We start from the raw sequence: 13,367 nt of genomic DNA on the forward strand, positions 1-13,367 counted from the left end.
GCTTTTGCTTATTTGATAGGGTTACTTACAAATAATAAACAGCGCTTACTGGTATTCATTCATATCCTGAATTACTTTTAAATTACAATTTTATAGCCTGGTCTAAAATTGTAATTCATTCAGAAAAATGAAGTATTAACAAATATCTCAATATCTTGAAGTACGGGTACTTATTAATGCAAAAGACCTGTATCCAAGAGTTGTTTTCATGCTGAAACTTTGGACAGTAAAAATGTTGGGAAATAAACTTTAAGAGGAAACTATCCGCGATTCTGCTACTGCTGAGTAAACACTTGACAAAATGTCTGGAAGTGTACAAGTGATTTATGAGTCTATATTCCAGGACTATGAAAATCATTGGAATAACATGTTTTCTAAGCTTAGTTCCTACAAATATTTCTGCTCTGGTTGGATGTCACTGTAGCATTTTTCAGTGTGTTGACAGAAAACATGGCCATCTGTGTTGTTAATGTATGTGCCCATAATACCAATTTTCTGTCACCACAGTACTTTCTTACTCCTTTTTCAAGTTTGAAAGCGATTAAATCTGCTACTTCCTTGTGAATTGTAGTTCCTTCTAAGTAGAATGAAGTCTAAAGTCTGGGTTTGATTGTGAAATATCAGTTTAGGAACATCCAAAAATAGAGATTAATATAAGCAACATAAAAAAAAATAGCAATAGGGTTCATTAGTCTTAGTTAACAATTCAAATTTAGAATAATATGCTGAGCTACATGTTTCTCCCATTCTGGTATGGTGACTTGGAAATATGTGTATACAAAAGAAATCTCAAGTATTACAAAATAAATTGCATAACTGCTGTATGCAGGATCAACTGCTTGCTTACTGAAATATCTCTATTTATCATGTCACTGGCAACATTGCATAAATGTCTTGAATTCCATATATGTATTAAAGATTCATTAGCAAGCCAAATAATGCAGTAAGTATAAACAAAACCATTAACACATGGGTCTTTTCTTCAGCGCTCTGCTTGAACATTCCTAGAGGCTTCAGGCAGAATTTAAATTTTGCAGTTCCAACCTAACTGTCCCTTCAGAGGATATCTTACATACAGACAGACTTTGATAAATCTGTTTAACTAGTTGACTGTCTTAGGAACTTGCTACTTTTCTTTCTGTCTAAAATCCATAGGAACCTATAGTGGCAAAACCCTCCATAATTGTCATTAAAACTTGATTTTTCATTACTACTCCTTCAGGGTTTGTTTCCATTTTTTCATTACATCTTATCTAAACTATTGAAATGAATGGTTCTGGGCTAGCCATGAGAAGCATCTCTTGGTCACCAGCTGGTATAGAATGTCATTTATTGTGTTTAGTTGCAGATGTGGTTTCTCATGTTTATATTCTGGACTGTATATGCTCTCTGTAGTTTGCAGGGGATGCAAGTTAATTTCCATTTTTTTTCATTACGAATTGTACCCTAAGCTTTATATTAGAAATAATTTTCCTGCAGTACTGTCATGAACTTTGGAATCAGCAATGCCAGTTCTGTTATTATTTCCCAGAGATAAATTCATAGGTGTCATGGGAGTCATGTACTTAGCAATCCACTGGTAATTCTGGAGTATAGTCTTGACAGTTTCAGCTGAACCTGAGCTTTTGGTTCCCATTTGGTATCTTAGTTCCCTTACCAATGGGTATCATGACTGGTTGTCTCTCTAAATCTCTTGTTTAGTTAAATGTGCAGGGTAAAGAAAATAAAGTTGTAGGAGTACAACTTTAAAAGAGTCCAGTGTGATTTTCATTATGACAATTATATTCAGATATTATGTGACCTTATAAACACATATTGTAATAACAGTAATAGTAGTAAGGGTTTTAACATTCTTGAAAGCTCCCTCCACTGTTATTGACTTCTTATTTGATCTTAAGTGTGAAATGGGCACAAAAAAAGAATAATTTGTCCATTTGACCAGCAATGGCTTTAACCTGATTACCTAGCATCTTGACTTGATCGATAGATCATCATTCAACATTATGTATCACAAATATAGTGAAGTGAACTATTACGGGGTCTGTCACTTTTCAAACACAGAAATGTTCCATATGTTCATTAAGTGAGACTTATCATATGTCAATGACCTGTGCATGCCACCTATATGCAATAGGTCAAATGTACCCAGATTTTCTAGAGAGAAAAATGTGAACCTTATAGTTGGGGAAATCACTTTACTTTTCCCAGCCTGTGCTTATTCCTTGATGAAGTAATCTGAAATAATTTATTTATAAATAATACTATATAGTTGAAATAATCTATATTTCTGAAGTACTCTGAGTTTCTCAAGTTAAAACATACTGTATCATTGCACTGTTCCTAGGAAATATCTGAGCTTAGTCATATTAAGCACTTTCTATGCCAGTTGCATGTTTAATATTGCCTAGTATTTTCTGATAAATCTCATAAGGGATTTACCCCAGTCCAAAATACACATAGTCCATAAGTTGTTTTATCAACAAAAAAATATTTGGCAACTGGGTAGTCAAACATCTTATTTACTCTTTTCCTGCTGTCCTTTAATTTGTATGCTTTTTTTTTTTTTTTTTTAATACTGTTTTCATATACTTGTATGCGAAAGCCCAGAATTGGATGCTCCAGGTATTACCTCATCAGTGCTGAATAGAAGTAAAGGATGACCTCCCTTGACTTGCTGGCACCACTCCTCCTATTGCATTCCAGGATAGTAGGATACCTGAAAAGCAATGGGCACAAACTGAAACAAAGGAGATTTTTCTGTATGTACATCAGAAATCACTCCTACTGTGAGAGTGACCAAGCAGTGGCACAGGTTGCCCAGAAAAGCTGTGGAGTCTCCATCCTTGGAGGTATGCAAAAGCCACCTGAACATGGTCCTGGAAAATTGGCTATGGGTGACCCTTCTTGAACAAGAGGAGTGGACAAGATGACCTCCAGAGGTTGTTTCCAACCTCAACCATTCTGTGACTCTGTGATTACGTACAACACAAACCTGAGGTAGCAAAAGCACAGAAAAGCTAAAGGAACTCAGCCTTATAATTTTGTCCTTGATACTAAGCTACAAACTATCTTAGAATTTCTGACAGATATGTCCATCTGTCAATAGGGAGTGAGGCACCATCTGGATTGTTGCTTTTGTATCCTCTAGTACTGCCCTATCAGCTGACCAAAAGACCAGCATATCAGTCATATACAGAAGGTTTCATATAAAAGAAAGAACGTGGGAAGCATGAGAACAGTGAATGTGAGAAAAGTGATTGCACAAATGATTCTTTGTGTAAATACACTCATGCCCAGGGTGTGTGTGCAGATTTATGAAATTTTCTAAAGGTTATATGTGTATATATTAAATAAACCTGTGTGAATGACTGTCTTTGTAGGACAGGAGAGAGGGCTTTTTAGCCGGAAAAATCTCAGTCCATTAGATCTGTTGCATGTGGGTTGTGTGCAGGGATCACCCACATGTAATAGTTCTGATACCTTATAAAATCTGTAGGGGTTTCCCTCTAATGATGAGTAGGGAGAAGAAAAATACAAAAAAGAAAACCCAAAAGGTACATTTTTCTTATCAAAATGAAAATTTGTGAGAGTAAAAATAGCATTAACAAAACAGTTTCGAAAATAACTTTATCTCTTATAAACACATATTAAAAACATGTATTGCTCAATTCAGCTTAAAATTCATCTAAATTCTGAAAGAAAAAAAAATTGCTTTTAAATTAAATCAATACTTTAAATTCTTTCAAAATCCCTTCCTTTGTTTTGTTTTGGTTTGTTTTTTTTTTTTTTTCCCACAAAAACCTGAATTAAGCTTGCCCTGAAATCAATTTGCCCTGAAATGATACTTTCTTTATGACAGTATATTTCCTGGAAAGACATGAGCATCTTTATCTATATTGGAAAAATTTCAGATATTCACATACCTAAAAGAGGTTTTCTTCTTGTATGCACTAAAATAGGATAGAAGATAAGTGACCATAAAGAAAAACTCTTACACATTTTTCTTGGGCTTTAAAGAATTTTTAACAAAGGAGAGTATTTCAAAAACTTAAACTTTGTTTTCTTTCTCTGTGGTTTACCAGGTATTTTTGTATATGTGTTGTAAAATGTCTAGTTTTGCCATGCTGTTAGATGCTTATCAGGACAAATTAAGATGACAAAATTAAGGGACAGTGCCAAAGAGTATCTATGAACTCAGGCTTGATCTTAAAACTATAATTTGAAATACTAGCATAATTGTGCAGTTACAGAAACTCTAGTTCTAGCTTTTTCATAGTTCAGTGAAGCTGAGCTCTTTTGAGAGCACATATACCTGTTACAGATTCCACTGAGAGAGAGTAACCTCAGAATATATTTTTAAAGGTTGGACACAGTCAATGTTTGTGATGACCTAGTGATGTGTTCCTCACCCTCAGTTGTTTTTGCTGTATTTATTTGCAGAAGCTTACACTTTGGAAACAATTGAAAGATAATTTGCATAATCATATGCAGTATTGGAAAGATTATGTCAGTGATATGTTTGCATATTTATAGTACTGTTGCTGGCCAGAAATTTACATGTTTTTGTACAAGTATCCAAGAAGATACATAGCAAATGAAAAATCAGCAGTATCCTCTGTTTTCTGGATACTTAAGGCCCCAACAGTAACTTCAGTTATTCGAAATACTATTATATTAGCTTGTTTTTCTCATTTGTGCTCTCACCACTCTCTATCATAAACTTACAAAGTCTAGCTACAAGGTCAGGGTAACCATTATAGGAAAGTAAAAAATAAGCCTTGTTTAGCATCTACAGATGTGAAAGACATTGCCAAAGCAAATTAAAGGTATTAAATACAGACTTTTCAACATCCTTTTCATTTCCTTTCAGCATCCTTCTTTCTATCTGAAGAGTGCTGTGATAAATGTAATTACATGAACACCACTTAATTATTTTACAATTAAAACAAAACCACATGCATTTTCTCTTACCTTTTATGCAATGCTTAAGAAAGGTAGAACTTCATCTTCGGAGGCATGAAATAAAAAAAAAGTGATTAGTCAATTGATTTAACTACGTCTAAACTTTGTTGCATTCACAGCTCTGAGTAAGAGTTGTATCTTCAGTTATACATGGACTATGTCTTTACATTTATTTTGATCCAATAATCTATAATGACATGAAACAATCCAAGAAAGCAATGTCACTTCAGATGAGGATATCAGCATAAAATCAATTATAATAAATTCATTCAAATCTGCCTTTAATCAGTGGAAGTACTGAATTCCTTTTTCAAAGTTCTTGAATTTTTATTTTTATTTTTTTAAGTTCTGCTTAAAGTTTCTTTTCCTTACATCTGCTCAGACTTTCTGCTTGCTTTGTCCTGAACTGGAAAGTGAAACATCTTTTTCTACCACTTACCTAGGAAAATTTTTGGACAAGCCTCAAGTGTAAATATTTATGCTTTGAAAGTAAGAGACGTAAAGCTGATACAGTGCTCAATAATTTTGTTGGCCAGATGGCATGGTGGCAGCAATAAAAACAGCCAAATGGGAGAGCTACATTTAATTCTGGACTTTGCAATAGGGGTCTACTGTTGGTGAGATTGATATTTTTTTTATTTTTAGAGGGCATTGACCCGAAAGTTTTCTTCCTAATGCCAGCTGGCTTTATGAAGAGCATGCTGTCCCATACAATCAAGATCCAAGACTGTCTGCAGCCATAACAATATTGTTATGCATTATGTTGTTTTGTTTGGAAAAAAGCAAAGCATCTTGGTATAACTAAGGAAAGAACAGACACCTACAGTCAGACAGCAAGAGTACATTGATTTATATCAGCTGAGGATTTGACCTCTGGAATCTTATTCATTCACATGAAATAAATGAAGAATAAATAGTGAAATTAATCCTGAAAGTTGCAAGGTTTGAAGTGGAAATTTCACACATTCATCTATATGTTGTTGTTGCATGAATAGGGATGCAAAGCATTTAAGAAGCTCATAAACATCCTTCCAGTGCCATTCACTTAGAGTTGGCTCAGTTGACTTCACATGGCAACACAATTTGTGATGTAGATGTGAAGCAAGGTTGAGATGTAGGCCCAGACTGGTATGCCAGAAAGTCCAATTATTTTATATTCTGGAAGGAAATTGAAGAGTTGTAGTTTCCCTAGTGAATCACAAAAATGACTGTGTCCTGTGCGCATCCAGTACTGGCTAACAGTGCAGTTCATCAGAATCTGCAGGCCAGCCTGACACTGGGGAAAATTGCCGTGCTATTTAGAGAGCATTTCTGGTGGAGAATTTTGATATTTTCATTATGTAATTATTTTCTAAATTATGTGATGTTTTCATTATGTGATCCTAATTTATTTCTGTGTGACAATATTGCAAAAACTGTTTTAGAATGAAAAAATCTGTTTTATTTTAATTATGTTTTGACTAAATAATATCAAGTTACTCTTTTTCTGTGACATCTAATTATCAAAAAAACCTACATTTATGTCTCGCATGACACTGTACAATGAAAGAACAGAATTACGTCAAGTATCCAAAGCACCTTTTGCTTTTGGTACTTCAGTACTGGAGAGAAAGAGAGGTGGTTAGGCAGAAAAGTCACTTGTCTATGTGACTCCTCTTAGCAGCGGAACAGACAATTTATTTCACCTTGGCACATTTTCTTAACAATATCTTAATATTTAAATCTTCTTTGGAACTGATACCAAGCATCAGAGTGAATGTCTTGAATTACAGTCACAGCATTAAACATATTCTTAGATGAATATTTGAGAAAGAGCATAATAAGGATGACTTTTACTCTCTGAAAAGACAACGGGGACTACTTCTAATCATCTTTCAATCGTAGTGCACTTCTGTGGGACTCTGATTTCTTCCAGGAATTTTATCAGGCTGGTTTCTCCTTGTGACCTTGTAAGTTACCCATCAGGTTTATAGCTGTGAAAAAAAAGAACATGAACTCCAGTTTGTGAACTCTTTTAGAACTTTTCTAAGTCTCAGAAGTGTTCATGGATAACGTGATAATGTTCTTACGATCAAAAAATATCTGTAAAAGTGATTGACAGGGATGACTACACAGTGACTACTAAAAATGTAGAGTTTAGTGAACTGTAATTTAAATATATCCTTCATCACCCACATAACAAAATGTATCATAAATCTTTTGTTGTCTGTTGCATTTTTGAGACATGCAAGCGTAGAATATTTTTCTTCCTGCTACCTTACTTTCAGAATGACTTAAAGAGACTAAAAGAACATGACTTCTAGCGAACATATATTCCTGATAATAAAAATTTATGCACTTTTCTTACAAGCAAGAAAAACAATTTGAGGAATTATCCATGAATGTTTGCCACAGTTGAGCTGTGCTGAGAAGATCTTGGAAGGTACTGGAGCAAATTACCTGAATCTTTTAAAAGTGAACCTTCTCACCAATCTGTAGTTCTCATCAGTGAAACACATGCTGTATTCATCAATAGGAGAAAGTACATTTCCATATTTAACTTATTGTTTTGATTTTGTGACCCTCCCTGTTCATATTGGGCTAGAGTCTTATCTTGTGAACAGCCACTAAAAAGAAAATACCCTCAATATTATTAATAATTAGCTTTTTTTTTTTCAATGATGACAGGATAAAGTCAACCAAAATGTGACACTTAAGAACCAAAGAGGTTCACTTCAATGCAATGTATGCATTAATAATTCAAATCTTTATTGATGGTTATTTTTTTTCCCTGTTTATCTAATGAGTTGTATACAGAACACTGTGGTCTATTAAAATATATTAAAAATGTTTCATCTAATCTTAGCAGTATGAATACTTTTCATACTTGGAATAATACATTATTACTTGTGCATCCATGCTTTGTTAATACTAAAACTTTATGTTTTGAAAGGCTCGCATATAATTTAGCTATTTAGATCTGTGATTTCAGTGGCATTCGAGTAAAGATTCCTTTGCAGACACAAGCTTCTCATAGCTTTCTCTCAACATAGAGAAAGCAATTTTTATAAAGGGCTATGTCTACATTACCAAATAAAATAACCCAGGAAGAATTGATCTCTATAGTGGAACAGTGGGTGCTGAGACTGATTTTTCATACTATATGTATTTTATGGAGTTTTGCTGTGAACAAGCTGTAGTCTGATCCTGTGAACTGAGCTCCTGTTAGTTCAATCTATCTAGGCGTGCTTTTGGATCATATCCTTAATTTGAATTGTATCCAAAAAAAGTCCAGTATATTTGCTTCAAGATAGTTCTTCCAAGAATAACAAAGTACAATAATCGGGGACGATAAGGAGGTTAATTTGTGTAGAACATCGCTTATGTGAACTAAAATATTGATCCAGATTCACTAAAAATGCTATATATAATCTGACAATTTTATCTTTTGTGAACTGTTCTGTAGTTCTAAAATCTTATTCTTTTCTATATATATGTATATGTTTATACATATATATACACATATACATGAAATAGAATGGTGTGCCAGAACCTCAAGTGATACATGCATATATGTGAGTATTGCTTAATTGCCTTACTTGTTTCTATTACATCATTTTGACCCATTGGATTGAAGACAACTAAGGGATCATAATTCTGTAGCCTATGAAAAATATGTGTGGACAGTCTTTCCAATCTTATCTTTTTGCTAAGGGTAGTTTTATGTAAATCACTTTGTAAGCAGGCTTTTTTAGGGGTTTTGGGGCCTCATAGGCCAACTAGGGTAAAGGACTACATTTTTTTTCCTTTCAACACATTAAGTTATTTTAATAATGTTCTAGGTTCAACAGATGCTGCTGATGATAACAGCTTAAGTATCTGGATCATTGAGATGGTAGGGTGGAAACGAGGGGTTTGTTTTCAGAGAATAATATTTGAGCCAATGAAAAACATAAATGAAATAGTGTAGCAAATAGACAAAGATAAAATTTTCTCATACTTTTGCTGAAAGCAGGAGCTAAGAGACATAATAGCATTTGTGAACTTGAATCCCTGGGCTAGTTTTTGGTAGCAACTTCTCTGCTGAAAAACAGAAGGAAAAGAAACCAAACAAACCCCTCTAGGAAAGACAGACTCTTAAAATATTTCAAGAAAAGAGAAATATCTAATCACAGAAAAGTTTGAAAATGAAGAATGTTAGCCATTGTGAAAATGTAAGTAGTAGGTGGTATAAGATACTGAAAAGACACTCAGCTAAATGAATACTGTTCCAGTGCTGTAGTGATAGATTTTGGTCAAACAAAACAATATTCTTAGGATTTTAATGAAACTTATTAGAAAGAGCTAGAATATAATGCACTAAGTTCAGAGCAAAAATAGCAGATTCACTGAAATAGTGTTTAATTCACATGTAAAATTTAGAATAACTTTGGTGTTTTGTTTTTTTTTTAATAAAAATAGAAATCAGATAAAAACATCTAATTTCACGTTATAATTATTCTTGGAAAGACAATTTTTTTTTCACTAGAAAAACGTGAGAGCATTTCAGGATTGTGGAGGCTTGGTTCTTATAATTTTCAAACAGTAGGATTCTGAAGTGGTAGCAGAAGTATATTTCTATGAGCAGGCAAAAAAAAATATAATAGAATTTTACCATTTCAGTTACATATTCTCATTTATTCTTGGTTTCTTTATGCTCATCTTTCAGTAGTTACCCTGAAGAGCTCTTGTGAAATGCTAGGAATATTTGCTTCATTTAAAAGCCTTGTGGATTTAGTTTAATTTTTTTCTAAATAAATTTGTGTGTTACTTTTAACAGGTATGAGGGTTATTTGGAATCTGCTTAATGAACATAGCTGGGCAAATGAAAAGTATTTGGGGCTGCTCAAAAGTCACTGTGGTGTTTCAGAAAGGCAAATTTGGATAACAGGCACGAGAGGATATTTGAGAAAAACACTGAACTTCAAAGGAAAAAGTGTATGCTTGAATGCTACAGTAAAGATGCCCATAATGTAAAATGCATATTGAAATACTATTCTTCAATATAAAATCTTATCATGGAGCTTTTGGCTTAAGGAAATAGATAGTGGATTTGTATTTCTTATTTGCACAGAACAACAAAAAAAGTACTCTTCTGGTTCATGACTAGCAGCTCACTACTGCAACTAAAATTAATAAAAATGTTACCAAAATAAATGGCAATAATGATGGAGAGTCTTTCTCCTGTGTGTAGAATTCTTACCTGATAGCTGAGCCAATCACAGTTCATCACAGGCGATGCCTGCTACAGGCCTGTAATGTCAGAATTATTTTTTTTAATCAGCTCCTATTTAAAGGTGAAATTGTTACTACTTTTTTTGCTAAAGTAAAAGAGAAAGTTCATTATTCTTACCACTGTGTTTCTCCTCTTTTCCCCTCCTGCTGTAATACTTGTCTCAGGTGTTTCAGTCTCCTCATTGAAAAATAATGCCTGTTCAGTTTCATTTCCTTCCAATTTGATATTAACCACAATGATAGAAACTTAGAACAGAGGAATTATGTGATTTGAATAAGGAAAAGAGTTGTGTGGGTGGAAACTATTCAGCAATTGTTCATTAATATTTTGTTTGTCTTCCAACGAGCTTCCAGCAATTAAGAATGAATAGAAAGAAAAGGATAATGACATGTTTTATCAAAATTCAAGTGCTAAAGAAGCACTTTGAATTTATGTGATGAGTTGATGTATCTCTTCTGCCTATTAATATCCTACACAGAGTCACTGTGTTAGTTGTATGTGGAGGCTGACATTGATTGACTTTCTGAAGCTAAAGGGAATTATATTGTTATTTAGGTTTGACTCATCACCAGTGTTTTTTCTGCTTTGGCATTAACTGAAATACAGAAATTCCATTCAAACATAGGACTCATGCCATAGAATCATAGAATAGTTTGGGTTGGAAGGGACCTTTAAGATCATCTAGCTCCAAAACCCCTGACATTGCAGGGACACCTTCCACTAGATTGGGCTGTGCAAAGCCCCATCCAGCCTGGCCTTGAACGCTTCCAGGGATGGGGCAGCCATAACTTCTCAGGACAACCTGTTTCCATGTCTCACCAGCCTCACAGTAAAGCATTTCTTCCTAATATCTAATCTAAATCTACCCTCTTTCATTTTAAAGCCATTCCCCCTTGTTCTATCACTACATATTTTGTAAAAATTCCCTCTCCAGATTTCTTGTAGGCCCCCTTTAGGTATAGGAATGCTGCTCTAAGGTCTCCCCAGAGCCTCCTCTTCTCCAGGCTTTACAACTCCAATCCTTTCAGCCTGCCTTCATAGCAGAGGTCCTACATTCCTCTGATCATCTTTTTGGCCCTCCTCTGGACTTGCTCCAACAGGTTCACATCCCTCTCATGTTTGGGGCCCCAGATTTGAATGCAGTACTTTAGATGGGGTCCCATGGGAGGAATGGGGGAGAGTTACCTCCCTCATCCTGATGGTCATAGTTTTGGTTTTTATGCCACCCAGCATAAGGTTGGCTTTCTGGGCTGTAAGTGTACATTGCTGGTCCATGTTGAGCTTCTCATCAATCAACACACAAAGTCCTTCTCCTGAGAGCTGCTCCCAATCAATTCACCACCTAGCCTGTAGCTGGGTTTGGGATTGCTCCACCCAGGTGCAGGATCTTGCATTTGGCCTTGTTGAACTTCGTGAGGTTTGCACCGTGCCACCTCTCACCTACCAGCATCTGCCTGGATGGCATCCCCTCCCTCCAGCATGTCAACTGCATCACACAGCTTGGTGGTGTTGGCAAATTTGCTGAGTGTGCACCTAATTCTGCTGTCCATATCAATGACAAAGATATTAAGCAGTGCCAGTCCCAGTACTGACCCCTGGGGAGCACCACTCATCACTGGTCAGCACTTGGGCATTGAGCCATTGACCATACTCTTTGAGTGTAACCATCCATCCAAGAAAAGCCTTCTTTACTATGCATGGCTGAACAGCATAACAGGTTGCTCAGAGAGGCTGTGGAGTCTCCATTCCTGAAGATATTAAAAACCTGACTGATTGCAGCCCTGGTTAAAGTATTCTAGGCAACCCTACTTCAAGCAGGAGGATCAGATTAAGTGATCTCCAGAACTGCCTCTTTGGCCAAGTTAAATCTTAGTGAATAACCTAAAATATCACATTGTTAAAGAGGGAAGTCATCTGATTTGAGAATTAAGAAAAAATTAATACTTTACTTTCTGATTTTTCAGGATTTTGGGTAATACCTATGCTAATGCAGAATGAATTAGTAGAAATATTTAAAATAATATAACTTGCTCTAACTCAGTATTCATTTGGGACTAATTTTTCATGCTTCTGAAGGTCTTAAGTTATTTCTTGGGTTGCATTTTACAGGTTTTTTCAAAGTATTTTCAAAAATCCCAGTTCTTTTGAGAAGTAGGTATTGTTACAGCAGGAAGGCCTGATAGAATCTATATTTGCCTAAGCACCAAGTAATTGAGAAAATTGCCAGCTCTTTGTTGTTACACTTTAGTGCATTCCCTTTGTATTTAGAATAAATTGTGAGGTAACTGGCTGAGAAAGGATTGGTAGTTGTAACCCTAGATCTCAATTAAACATAAAAAAATTTGCTCATCCACCCCACTGCTGTGGTCCAAGTGCAGTAGGATTTGAATCAACAGTATTTACAAAGTTGTTAGTAACTGCTATACAGAAACTATGAAAGAATATAATCCATGAAAAATGTTAAGTATCAGGAAATACAATGCAAAACTAGAAATTTTTGGAAAAGAAAGGAAAACGCCTCTCACAATGGGAAAAAAGTGTCATGATTAAGCCTCATGCAGCTTTATGTATATACTGATTTTTACCAAATTTATCCACAGTCTGTCCCTAAGGCCAAACTCTGAAATGTTTTCTTCATGAATTGAAAGTATAATATGATTTTACTTTCTATCTTGGATAGGGAAGAGTTAATTAGTACAGGCTAAGATAAACACTGTGCCATAGAATAAGTTAGTAAGACTCAAGAAGTACAAACTGAAAAATACATATGTCTTTGGCATTGCAGTTATTTTTTGTTGTGTTGGTGAGAGGAAAAGAAAGTATCTATATGTTTTATGAAATACAGTTGAAACAAGGAAGACATGGTGATTTACCTTTGGGCTGTAGTGAAGGATTATCTTTTGTCTGTGATCTGATCATCTCTATGATCAGATATAATCAAGAACAATTCCATATGCTGTTGTCAGAAAATATGATCTGTTTTATTATCAGACCTATTGCATTCTTACTAAAGGTGACTCTAGTAAAAACTGCTCCTACTAAGGGATTCAGAAAGTATTAGGGTTGCTGTTTTGCTGGGAAGGACAAATTGAAGAGCTAGTGGGTGTATTTAGGTAAAAGCAACTCTACCATGTTGATTCACAGTGCTGGC

The 13,367-nt window shown here is 34.9% G+C and overlaps 1 protein-coding gene across 10 annotated transcripts in view; it reads left to right on the top strand.

The window, feature by feature from the left end:
• The window catches only part of PCDH7 (protocadherin 7), a 288,906-nt gene that overhangs the window by 118,652 nt on the left and 156,887 nt on the right, over positions 1–13,367 (top strand). The gene's annotated exons all lie outside the window — the stretch shown is intronic.

This window comes from Pezoporus occidentalis, unplaced genomic scaffold (genome assembly GCF_034315485.1).
Source record: "Pezoporus occidentalis ecotype Australia unplaced genomic scaffold, CSIRO_AGI_Poc_V1 ctg48, whole genome shotgun sequence".
NCBI lineage: Eukaryota > Metazoa > Chordata > Aves > Psittaciformes > Psittacidae > Pezoporus > Pezoporus occidentalis.